Consider the following 12,724-nt stretch of genomic DNA (forward strand, 5'->3'; position numbering starts at 1 on the left):
CCGTTTATCAGCAGTTAATCTGTAAATGAAGCTCTGCAATATTTTAAACATGCATATACTTTCGTATGGTATCGATCTACATATATTCATTGATGTCGATTTGTAGCGATCGAGAAAGTGTGTGTCTGTTGTTGTACTCAGTATTCCCGACATCAACTTTGACTGGAGTCCTTCTCGAACTCCTGTGTAACTGGCATTAGTACCATTGTAATGAATAATTCCCTTCTCGATTTGACATGCAGAAGGCAAGGGAGCGTCCAGTTTTGTTCAAAACCCCGGTACCCGATTGCGTTTGGCTGTAGGCAAGGGTGTCCGCAATTATAAACAACTGTACCCATCTAAAATGTGATTGGCATTAGGCAATTTAATGGAAACTCACCAACTGGGTGTGACTGGCAGTAAGCAAGCGAGCCTGCCGTTATCATCACACTTTACATTGGAAACAACGTATGGGGACCTCCCCATGCTGTTCCTGGGATAACGCTAAGAGACATGCAACTACTTAGTGCGTGTGCAGTAGTTTACTTCCATATTCGTATACAATGTCGAATACCGTAGCGAAGCACGAGCACATTTGTTTTAATAATAATAATAATAATAATAATAATAATAATGTCGTATGTTCTTTATATGTGAAGATACTGGTACACGGTAGAGATTATTTCGGTATGTAATTATGTAATCGTTGATGAAATTAAATAATTTAATTTCTCGACACAATGGAGGATTGTATTCACAGCAGTATATCAGTGTGTATCGATAAAGAGCATGGGTTAGAGGCCGTTGGCGGTTCCTCTACCTCTCCAGTTCACGGCGCCCTTCACTTTGTTGGTGACAAACTCAACGTATGAGCCCGCTTATCCCTGTCAAATTGTTGGAATAAAACTCATGTCCTCGTCTACATTGATTTTCACACTGAGCGAGAATTTCCAGCTTCAGACAAATAAGAAGTCGTAAATGGAATTAAAATTCTCTATGTTTACTATCCAGAAAGGAATATGCATCTGTTCTTAATGCTGGATCGGAATTCATTATGCTCACAGTGGCTGACGCTCTCTCACAGGTCTTGAACACATTGTTGAGGCTTGCTGGACGTCGTGTGAAGGTGTTCGAGTAGACGTGTTACAGCACTAGGCTCCCAATGCGACCAACTGACGGACAACGACAGCCCTTATGTGATAACTACAGGGCGGATTACTGCATACTCTGCAAAAATACTTGTTTTTCCTCTATGTGTTGGCTCCCCAAATATCAACTGCTGAAGCAGAATACTTTTAGCTGCTTTTACTTTTGGCATGATTTCTAGTCGTTACTGGTCTTCATACAACGAAGAAATGAAAGTATAGGTATAGCGGAGGCTCGCAATGCATTAAACAGGCTTGCCAACGTCGGCACATTATCCACTGATACTGAATAACAGGAAGATCTAGACTGGTTAGGTCCTGCTAGTGACAAGACCCTGGTCCCATTATTTCGTTTCAGGCTGTTTCCATTTTTATTTCTTCTGTATAATTAAGAATAATTTTTGGGGCCGTTAGGTTCGTACCTGCCGAGAATCGAGGAAAATTCTGCTAATTCAGGACTCGTAAAACATTATTATTCTATAGGCCTATGTACAACATCCAATCTGAATATCAAAACGCCACCAAAAACAAGTACACGTTATCAAGGTCTTGTTGATATTGTCGATTATCAAGAACAGGCTTCCGGCTTCAAACGGAACTGTTACATATTGATTTCTTTGCATTAGTATACCGATCTGAATATGACTTGTTTTGTTTTGTACAAAATAATAATACAACTGCAAATAAACATTTATATGCATGTGTGTCAAGAATATGTGCGTATTCTGTATATATGCGTTTATATGCAGTATAAAACAGCCATTCGATTTCAAATGGTATGAATCGCCTTTACTTCACACCGGCACATTATATCTCCAAGCAAACATGTTCTAAACAGTGATGAGTGGCGGAGATTACAGTACAACCATCCTTAAGACGGCAAGGGGAAGACTTCTAGAAGAAGGAACTTAGCGGCAAGCGAAGGCCGTGAAGAGAACAAGAATTGACCAAAGGAGGTCGGATGATCAAGTAAGTAGATAGAGTGCTAGACAACTGGGGTCCACATTTTTTTCTGTCTTACGTCGCGCCGACACAGATACGTCTTATGGCGACGATGGGATAGGAAAGGCCTAGAAAGTGGAAGGAAGCGGCCGTGGCCTTAATTAAGGTACAGCCCCGGCATTTGCCTGGTGTGAAAATGAAAAACCATGGAAAACCATCTTCAAGGCTGCCGACAGTGGGGCTCGAACCCACGATCTCCCGATTACTGGATAACTTAAGCGACTGCAGCTATCGAGCTCTGTGGGTGCACTTTTAGTCGCGCCCATCTACAGGCACAGACAAGAACTTCGATATGTAATGACATTAGATGCAACTTGTAAACGATCGGAGTGGGAAGGAGACTTCCTAGAAATCGCTTACCTAGTCGCTTTTTAAATTATTTCGAAGCTCTTTATCCACCCACCCCGCTTGGTAGGGGGATGAAGGGGGCGGAGATATCGGTAAATTATATTTTAACTTTTTCTCTCTTTGCTTGAATGGTCAAAGTACTGGCCTTCGGTTCACAGGACCGTAGGTTCGATTCTCCGCCGGTCCGAGAATTTTAACTGTGTATGGTTAAGTCCTGCGTCTCTGGGACTGGGTATTTGTGCTCGTCTCAATACCTACAGAATTGTGAGTATATCCCTTCATATCCGCCCGTACAAGAGCTACTTGTGATTGGCCGTGTATATGGTTTCGGAAATATTTTCAGAAGAAGAGTGTCCAGTAAAACTGAACGGATCATCCGTCATTAATGAACTGGAATCACGTATTCATGAGATTTAAGCTCTGTGGGTCTGAAATACGTTGTCATGTTCAAACCGAAGCTTTTCCCGGATTCGAGCATGCGAACTGTTATCGATAGAATGTCTCCTGTCAGAGATAGGATCCAACCATTCCCTCAGCAGTATAAAGAACAACTCATGTACCTTGTTGTCAGGATCATGCCGTGAGGCCAGTAAGAGCGGATACATTTCGCAACAAATTCACTTCTTCTTGTCACTGTTAGCGATATCCGACTAAATACGTAAAACAAGGGGAACCTGTAATAATAATAAGAACAAGAAGACCTCCAACGTGAAGTTCATGGGAGAGATTTCCGACGCCTTTGAAATCAGGACGGGAGTCAGGCAAGGAAATGGTCTCTGCCTTTACTTTCCAACTGCGTACTTGAGAAAGCCATCCGTGAGTCGGGCAAGGGAACGAGCAGCAAAGGTGTTGGCTGAACGTTGATTGCTTGGTCTTTGCAGATGACCTTGGAATTTATTCTGATTCGCCAGACATAGCCGCAAAACAAAGCAAGACACAAGCGGGAAGGCGGGACTCCAGATCACCAGAGGTAGGAGAAGCGAAAATCAAACGAACGGGGACGTTGAAATACCTTGCGGACCAGTACTTCTGTGAAAGAAGCCTTTACATCAGGGATCAGGAAAATGGAAACGGCATACCAACCAACCAACAATGTCTACAGGAAGAACTCCAAGTTACTTTACTGCACAATAATACGACCGAAGGCTGCAGAATGCCTCACTCTGAATAAGGAAGGTCTGATCGAGAAATTGGAAATAAAAGAAAGGCAGCTTACGGAAAATTCTGGGCCAAACAAAGACAGTGGTGAACTCTGCACACGTGTGGAGAAGATGACAGACACCTTTCGCAGGAGGAGAATTCTTCAATCAATCAATACTGATCTGCATTTAGGGCAGTCGCCCTGGTGGCAGATTCCCTATCTGTTGCTTTCCTAGCCTTTTCCTAAATGATTTTAAAGAAATTGGAAATTTATTGAACATCTCCCTTGGTAAGTTATTCCAATCCCTAACTCCCCTTCCTATAAATGAATATTTGCCCCAGTTTGTCCTCTTGAATCCCAACTTTATCTTCATATTGTGATCTTTCCTACTTTTATAGACGCCATTCAAACCTATTCGTCTACTAATGTCATTCCACGCCATCTCTCCGCTGACAGCTCGGAACATACCTCTTAGTCGAGTAGCTCTTCTTCTTTCTCTCAATTCTTCCCAACCCAAACATTGCAACATTTTTATAACGCTACTCTTTTGTCGGAAATCACCCAGAACAAATCGAGCTGCTTTTCTTTGGATTTTTTCCAGTTCTTGAATCAGGTAATCCTGGTGAGGGTCCCATACACTAGAACCATACTCTAGTTGGGGTCTTACCAGAGACTTACATGCCCTCTCCTTTACATCCTTACTACAACCCCGTACATTGTCCGTATGAATCATACAAGGCTGAGCAATAGGATCTTTAATTATTCTGAACAAGGAGGCCTGGTTCACCGAAGTAGAGAAAGACTTGCAAGAAGTGGGGATGAAAGACGAGAATGTATTCCGTTGTTTCTAAGGAAAGCCGAAACTAACAACTGGCAAAACAAGGACTGAAGCGCGGGAGGTACGGTGGGAATACTTCCTATCTGTTAAACAATAATCTAGACAAATCCACTGCGATTATTAGAGCAAAGCATGTTGAATATAGCTACCCAAGTTTTCCACCGTGTTATCCGCTACAATGTAGCGACTGTTGAGTGCACTTCGCCACTGTACGATTAGAAAATGATGGTTCATTGTTTGTTTATTTATTTATTATTCGTAGAGCAACAGAGCTCCACACACAGTTATGTTTTATTATAAACAATAATAATACTACACATTAGATACAGGAACTGGAAAATTATAACATGTAGCAGACTCCTTCCATCATTATAACTTGAAACTTGGCAATACTCCAGAAAAATAACTAGGGATATACTAACCACGGACTGCCGAGCAGCACTTCGCAGATGGTTTCCAAGTGCAGATCATTCTTCCTCGCAACATGTTTATCAGAATTCTCCCAAACTAGTTACGAACTAAACAACACTTGGGGAGTCACCACGGAACTATCAATGTTGAATGGAGCCTCACTCACTTGCACGATGGCCGCACATTCCTGTCCGAAGCCTGTACCTCTCAGAATCGCTGAGAGACCTTCCCTGTTGGTCTCGCCATTTGGACATATACGAAGTCTGTTTAAATATTAGTGGCATTGCAGCCGATAAAAATAGCTACCTCCACGAGTCGTCTACAGTCTTCATACCCAAAAAAAAACCACGGCACTTAACGCCGTTGAAAGGGCCTTGGCCTGCCTAGCGACCGCTGCTCAGCCCGAAGGCCTGCAGATTACCAAGAGCGTGTGGTCAGTACGGCGCATGCTCTCGGCCGTTATTCGGGGCCACTATCTCACTATCAGATAGCTCCTCAATTCTAATCACGTAGGCTGAGTGGACCTCGAACCAGCCCTCAGGTCGAGAGAAAAATTCCCGACCTGGCCGGAAACGAACCCGGGCCTCCAGGCGAGAGGCAAGCACGCTACCCCTACACCACGGGGCCGGCTCACACAGTCTTTGTAGGCATCAGTAAAGCAGCAGAAACCGGTTTAAACATCGAAATGCAATGCGAGTACTCGGCAGCGTGGCGTGGCTGTGCTCGAGCTGTAGTGCCCACTCTCATCAGGGACACAAAGCTAGTTTCCCGTTGCTACTGAAATCGGTGCCCTAAGCACTAGCATCGCTCATAAGTCAAGGACGAGATTAAGTCCGGCCAGAAATGAGTTCACAATTCACAGTTGACTTCCGTTCTGTTGACACGTGTTGAACTTGACGCTGACACACGAGGCTCCCGTAATTTGAGTGCGCGAGTTCCTCTTATAACTGACGTCAAAGAGGAATTTCCCCGGGCTCGTAAATTTCAGTTTCCTAGTGTACAAGGTTGCCAGGTTTGAACGTTTGAACACCAATCGCTGCCAGAGTTGTGAGAAGGAGTCTTTAACTTGTAACAATTTTAGTTGAGTTCTCCAGACACCAGTTTTAGGGCTGGATGCACTTCCTGACCATTGCGTGTTTCTGTGGCGGTTTCTACTGGCATGTGGTCTTCGCCTGTCGGGATCGTAAAAAACAAGGGAGCAACTATGAAGGCAAAGAGCCTGACGCAAGTAAGTGACAGACTCAGCTAGGGGGGCTGCGGTCGCCAACCCACGCTGCCCCTTGATCCCCTTTAAGTCGCATTTCATGACACGCTGGCCTCATTGCAGTTGTATTCCACCAGCCCTACTCACAGGGATTGAAATATATCACAGTCTCCTACAATGTCAAGACTTGGTCTTCTGTAATTTCTAACAATCTGTCTCAAATAATCCATCAGGCTTTCAAACGTCACAGAGTGTAGATCCCACGTGCGTACACCGCCCAGCCGGGAAATCAAGTGAAGACTTGACCATCGCAAATCGCAGAAAGGAACACTATTTTGATCAAAGCCTCATATAACTGACCATAGAATGCAAACAGGTCATTATTTAAGGTGAAGGAACCGAAAATGTGTCGCCTCCATTTTCACAGCACTGCGCTAACCAGATTTACCCATAGAGTTGAAATTAAAATACAATCATTGACCTATTATTCGGACTCTGAACAGGGGAGATGTTGGTGCTAATAATAAACGAAGCGAACACTTCAAGTTTGCTGGAAATCCTATGATAGTGCGTTCTAGATTGTTTACTTTTAAATGAGATTTTTGTTCTATTATCCAAATCCTGTTTACTTGGAAGAGCAGTATTTTTATATCTGGTATGGAATGATTCATGATAGATGATTACGCCTGACAAGGTGACCAGCATTCAGGATCATCTTAACTGGAACGTGAAGCCCACTGAAGAGCACTAGGTGACTCATCGAGAACAGCATTCTGAAACGTGGAAGATTGTGTATAAATGAAGTGTTGCCATAATTCAGGAACTGGATTCTCGAAGGGCACCTCTAGACCTGGCATGTTCTACTGTGTTCAAAACCCGCCAGATTGCGTCAAGGATGTACAGTCTGAGCCCATGGTTAGTCGGTGGCCGGCAGGTAGGACAGGTGGTGGAGTACCTCTCTGCAGTGAGAGTGTACAAAGCCCTTCACTCTCACACCAGAAGCAGAACTAATCAATCTTAAAATGTGTTTTAAGAAACGCCTCTTTTCAGAGCCATCCACGACAAGAACGCCTGTCAGCTGCCAAAGAAGAACTCTTACAAAAACTGTGCCAAGATCAGGAATGTGACGCCATGTGCACTCAGGAAACGCATAGGGATGAACATCAGAAACGTCCAAAGATTTCAGGTATGATTTTAGATACGAAATATGGCAGTGCTGTATTTGTAAAGCCAGGCCTCCAGATCAGTAATCATCATACTGAAGATAACGACATCGAAATAATCACCGTGGAGCTAAGTATAGAAGCCTCCAAATGAAAAGGTCTCTTTCTCACCACCTGGAAATGTTGGTAAACACACAAAGTCAACAGTAATCGGTGACTTTAACAGCCGTAGTCACGTCTGGGGATATGCTCAAGAAGATGAGAATGGAGAGATCGTCATTGCATGGGCTGAAACTCAGGAGCTTTCCCGTATTCACGACAATAAGCTTCCCTCCTCCTTCAACAGTGGAAGATGGCACCGAGGGTATAACCCAGATCTTCTCTTTGTGAGCAACTGCTTTGTGCTGCAATGTTCTAAAGAAATGGGCTCACCAATCGCAAGAATACAACACTGGCCATTAATATGTCACCTCTCTTCATCCATAAGACCACACGAAGTTCGGTTCAGACGGAGATATAACTTTCGAAAGGCTGACTGGAAAAGGTTTACCAGTATGTTGGATGAGAGGATAAAAACTGTCTCTCCTATACCCCAAGATTATGACAAATACATTGATATCGTGAAATTCTGTTCACGGGCATCAATTCCCAGAGGCTGCAGGACACGCTACCTTCAAGGTATAACTCGTGAAACAACTGCTCTGCTGCACGATTACTACAGGCCCATTTAGTGAGCAAACTATTCAACCAGCACAAAGTGTTCTTTCCTCTATCTCCCAGGCAAAGAAAGAGACATGGATGAAGGTGATATCTGAAGTCGATATGGGTAGGAGCAGTGAAGAAGTTTGGATACTTTTAAGACGCTTGAGCAATGATCCTACACAAGCTAACACACATGCCAATGTAAGAGCAGATCAAATAACACACTAACTTTTGGTTAATGGAAAACCAAAACTTTCCATGAAAATAGGAGAGAATCCTATAGTCAGACAATCAGACGAGAACAATGAGTTATCTAAGCATTTCACACTAACTGAACTGGAATTATCTCTCAGTAAGTGTAAGATTGCCTACCCCATGGTCTGGTACCTTGACGTGGTGGGGAGGCTTGCGTGCCTCAGTGATCCCGAGAGCGATGCCGGCGGGAGCTTCGGCTCCTGGCAGGGTCACCCTTGCCGGTAAGGTCGAGGATGAGGGGCCAGACTAAATGACAGACCTTCAGCTGTAGGTCCTGAAGGAAGAAACTCTTTGTCTCAGGGAGTAGGGAATGAGAACACCATCAGTCCTGAAGTCGCAGCATGGCAGGGGCAGAGGCACTGTGGGCCCATATCTCACATGCCCGAAATAACTCCCATGAAAAGTCAAAACAAGATATACACCGGACTGCTGAACCCGATGGCAACATGGCGAGGAAAAAGGATTATGAGATTTGGAACGTGGAATATACGAGGATTAGCTGGAAAGGAGAATGAATTAGTGGCAGAATTCGAGAGAGCAAGACTTGTAGTGCTGGCACTGACAGAGACAAAAAGGAAAGGTCAAGGGGTGGATACAATGGTGAATGATCATGTACTCATTTATAGTGGAGTTAGCATCAGACTAAGGGCCAAATCAGGAGTAGCACTACTGATCCACAACAACTTCAGAAACAAGATTCAAGAATGGAACTTCCACACGGATAGAATTCTAACGGTCAGCATACGATTAGATCCAGAGATGGAGCTGATGACATTTATTGTGGTTTACGGAGTGAACGACGATGTAAGAAAGGAGGAGAAGGATAGGTTCCACGAAGAGCTCCAGAATGTGGTGGATGACACTCGAGGGGACATCATTGCATTAGGAGATCTCAACGGCAGAGTCGGAAACCAGCCAGAGGGAAGTGGCGGAGCTGTTGGCCGGCATGGTGAGCCTGTGGTTAACAACAATGGTGAGAGGATTGTTGATTTCTGTGTTGCCAATAATCTCGTCGCAGTGAACACCATGTTCCCGCATGTACACGAGGGAGGAACCCAGCCGAGATGAGCGCTCCATCATAGATTATGTGTTAGTGAAGAGAGATCACCTCCAGAAGGTGACAGACTGTCGAGTATACCGTGGCTATGAAATAGGAAGCGACCATTTTCTCTTGATAACAACAATGGAAACAACAGCAAAGGTACAGAGGAAACAACCTAAGAACAAGAAGCAAGAAAAGATTAAGGTGTATAAGTTAAGAGAGAACAGGGAGGTGCAGGAGCAGTTCACACAGAAAGTGGAGGAGGAGTGTCAGAGGATAGAGGAGAGGATCGAGGAAATGGACCTGGAAGGAAAGTGGAACATGTTCAAGAAGATACTATTAGAAGTGGCAAGTAAAGTACTGTATGTGGAACAACAAAGGTGGGGGAGTACAAGAAAGGAACAAACTGGAGGAATGATGATATCAAGGAAGAACTAAGAAAGAAAAAGGAAATATGGAAGAAATACTTAAGAAGCAAGGATGCTGAGGACCATGAGATGTATAAGGAACAAAGAAGAAAGGTTAAAGACCTACTGAAAACAGCGAAAAGACAGTCTTGGGAAGAATTCGGACAAAGAACGGAGAAAAATTATAAAGAGAACCAGAAGCTGTTCTATACAGCACTGAATAACATGAGAAAGGAGAAACAATGTCCTCTAAAGTTTATAAAAGATAAGGAAGGGAAAATCTTAACAGAAGAGAAAGAAATAATGGAGAGATGGAAAGAATATTTTAATGATTTACTGAATGGAAGTGAGAATGAAGACAGCCCATGGTCAAGTGAGGAAAGAGAGGAGACGGGGGGAGAAGGAGAACAAGAAGAAGGAGAGGACTTAAGGATAAATGAAATGCAGTTGGCTATTAAACAACGCAATAATGGGAAGGCCCAAGGACATGATGGAATCGCCCCAGAAATGATTAAGAACTTAGGAAAGAAAGCAGAAAACTTTCTATTCAAGATTATGGTGGAGGCCTGGAGAACAAAAAAGGTACCTAGAGATTGGGAAGTAGCAGTCATCGTCCCCATCTTTAAGAAAGGAGACAATCGAGAGTGCAGTAATCACCGTGGCATATCCTTGTTATCAGTGCCTGGGAAGGTCTTCTCAAAGATCCTGGAGACTAGATTAAGAAAGGAGGTAGAGGCTAAACTTGAAGAAGCCCAGTGTAGCTTCCGCCCAAATAGAAGCACACAAGATCTCATATTTACTATTAGGATGGCCAGTGCAAAGCTACTGGAAAAGAACAAGACCCTTCATGCTGCCTTTATTGACCTGAAACAGGCATTTGACAGAGTCCTGAGGTCCAAACTCTGGAAAGTCCTAAAGGAGTATGGAGTTAGCAAGTCACTTTGCAGTTCAATCATGAGTCTGTATAAGAACTGTCGGAATTACGTGCGGACAGGAAATGTGAGGTCAACAGAGTTCACTACGAGACAAGGAGTCCGGCAGGGCTGCAGTCTTAGCCCTCTTCTTTTCATCGTATACCTCGACCATATTATGAAGCTGTGTCATGAGAGAATCAAGAAATTGACGCTCGGAAATTATCTCATGCGACCAGTACGATTTTCTGACCTGATTGTTGTTGCCTCCAGCGAACAAAACCTGCAGCACAACATCAACGTATGGGTGGAAGAGCGAATGTGGACAAGACAAAGACTATGGTTATCAGCAGGAATGAGGAGCGACACTGTATCATGGTCGATAGTAAACCATTAGAGCAAGTCACCAAGTTCAAGTATCATCAGCTCAGATGGGAAGATGGAGGAGGATATAACAGAAAGAATAGGAACAGCAGGGTGCTTGTTTAATGCCATCCGAACAAACTTCCTCAACAAGAAGGAGATCTCAAAGGGCACAAAATTAGCCGTTTACAAATCCACCGTTATTCCCACATTGACCTGTGGCTGCGAATCCTGGGTGCTAACAGAAAGAACCAAGAGCAGAATCCAGGCGGCAGAGATGAGGTACCTCCGGAAAGTAGAGGACAAAACCAGGAAAGACAGGATCAGGAATACGGCCATCCGGAAAGTATTGAATATGAAGCCACTGGAGAAAACCATCCAAGAATATCAATTGAGATAGTTTGGCCATGTCCACCGAATGTCGACAGACCGCTTGCCGAGGTTAATGAGGGAGGTGAGAGTGGAAGAAAGGAAGGCTCGAGGAAGACCACGGAAGACATGGGAGAAGGGGATTAGAGAAGCACTGCAGGAGAGGGGACTCTCTGTACGAGACGCCGTTGCCATTACCGGACATAGGAGTAGATGGAGATCTCTCGTATCATCGACACCTCATGGTACAAGAGGACCGGATTAAGTAAGTAATTGGGAAGTCAGCAGCACTTGATGACCTTCGAATGGAACAAACTGTGGTCTGGTTGGTAGAACTGCGTTCACTCTTCCATGATACCTAAAATAGGGTCATAGCCATTCTAAGATCAGGCAGAGATAAAGACCTACAGACCAATCTCCTTATTGTGTCATCTTTTTAAGATTCTGGAGAGACTTATTCTCAATAGGTTGACTGATAAAATCAAGCCACTTCTGATTCCGCAGCAAGCCGGTTTCAGAAGAGGGAAAAGCTGCACCTCGCAGGTGTTAAAATTAAGTCAACACATAGAAGATGGTTTTGAAAGCCAGAAAATCACAGGAGCTGCATTTATGGATCTCTCGGTAGCATATGATACTGTTAATCATCAAATTCTCCTAGAAAAGGTATATAGCGTGACAAAGAACTTTTATCTGACTTGTGCCATTAGAAACCTACTTCAAAATCGAAGTTTCTTCGTTGAGTTTCAAGGAAAAAGAAGCAGGTGGAGGATACAGAAGAACGGACTACCTCAGGGAAGCGTGTTGGCACCAATGCTTTTCTATATTTACACAAATGATCAGCCTCTTCCTGCCGGGACGAATAGTTTCATCTATGCTGATGATTGTGTCATCGCTTCTTAGGGGGACAACTTTGAGTGATTGAACAAACATTGTCCAAAGCTGTAGACACTCTCGCTGGCTATTACGAGGAGAATAAACTAACACCAAACTCAACTAAAACGCAAACCTCTGTTTTCCATCTAAACAACAGAGAAGCTTCCCGTACTCTGAAGGTCACTAGGCAAGGCATAGCATTACAACACTGCCCTACCCCGAAGTACCTCGGAGTCACTCTGGATCGTGCCTTACCCTACAGAAAACATTGTTTGAACATCAAGCAGAAAGTGGTTGCTAGAAACAATATTGTGCTGAAGCTAACTGGAACATCTTGCGGAGCACAACCAGACACAGTGAGGACATCTGCCCTTTCGCTCTGCTATTCCGCAGCTGAATACGCTTGCCCCGTGTGATACAAATCTTGCCATGCGAAAGCAGTTCATGTAGCACTCAAGGAGATCTGCCGCATTAATACTGGATGTTTGAGACCTACACCTCTGGAAAAGGTGTATTGCCTTGCAGGGATAGCACCTCCCGATATCCAAAGAAGAAAATATAAAGATCTTAG

General features: G+C 44.0%; 1 protein-coding gene across 4 annotated transcripts in view; it reads left to right on the forward strand.

The window, feature by feature from the left end:
• Nucleotides 1-12,724, forward strand: part of Schip1 (Schwannomin interacting protein 1) — a 468,359-nt gene that overhangs the window by 124,946 nt on the left and 330,689 nt on the right. The window lies entirely within an intron of this gene.

The sequence above is a fragment of the Anabrus simplex genome, chromosome 7, assembly GCF_040414725.1.
Source record: "Anabrus simplex isolate iqAnaSimp1 chromosome 7, ASM4041472v1, whole genome shotgun sequence".
In the NCBI taxonomy this organism is placed as follows: Eukaryota; Metazoa; Arthropoda; class Insecta; order Orthoptera; family Tettigoniidae; genus Anabrus; species Anabrus simplex.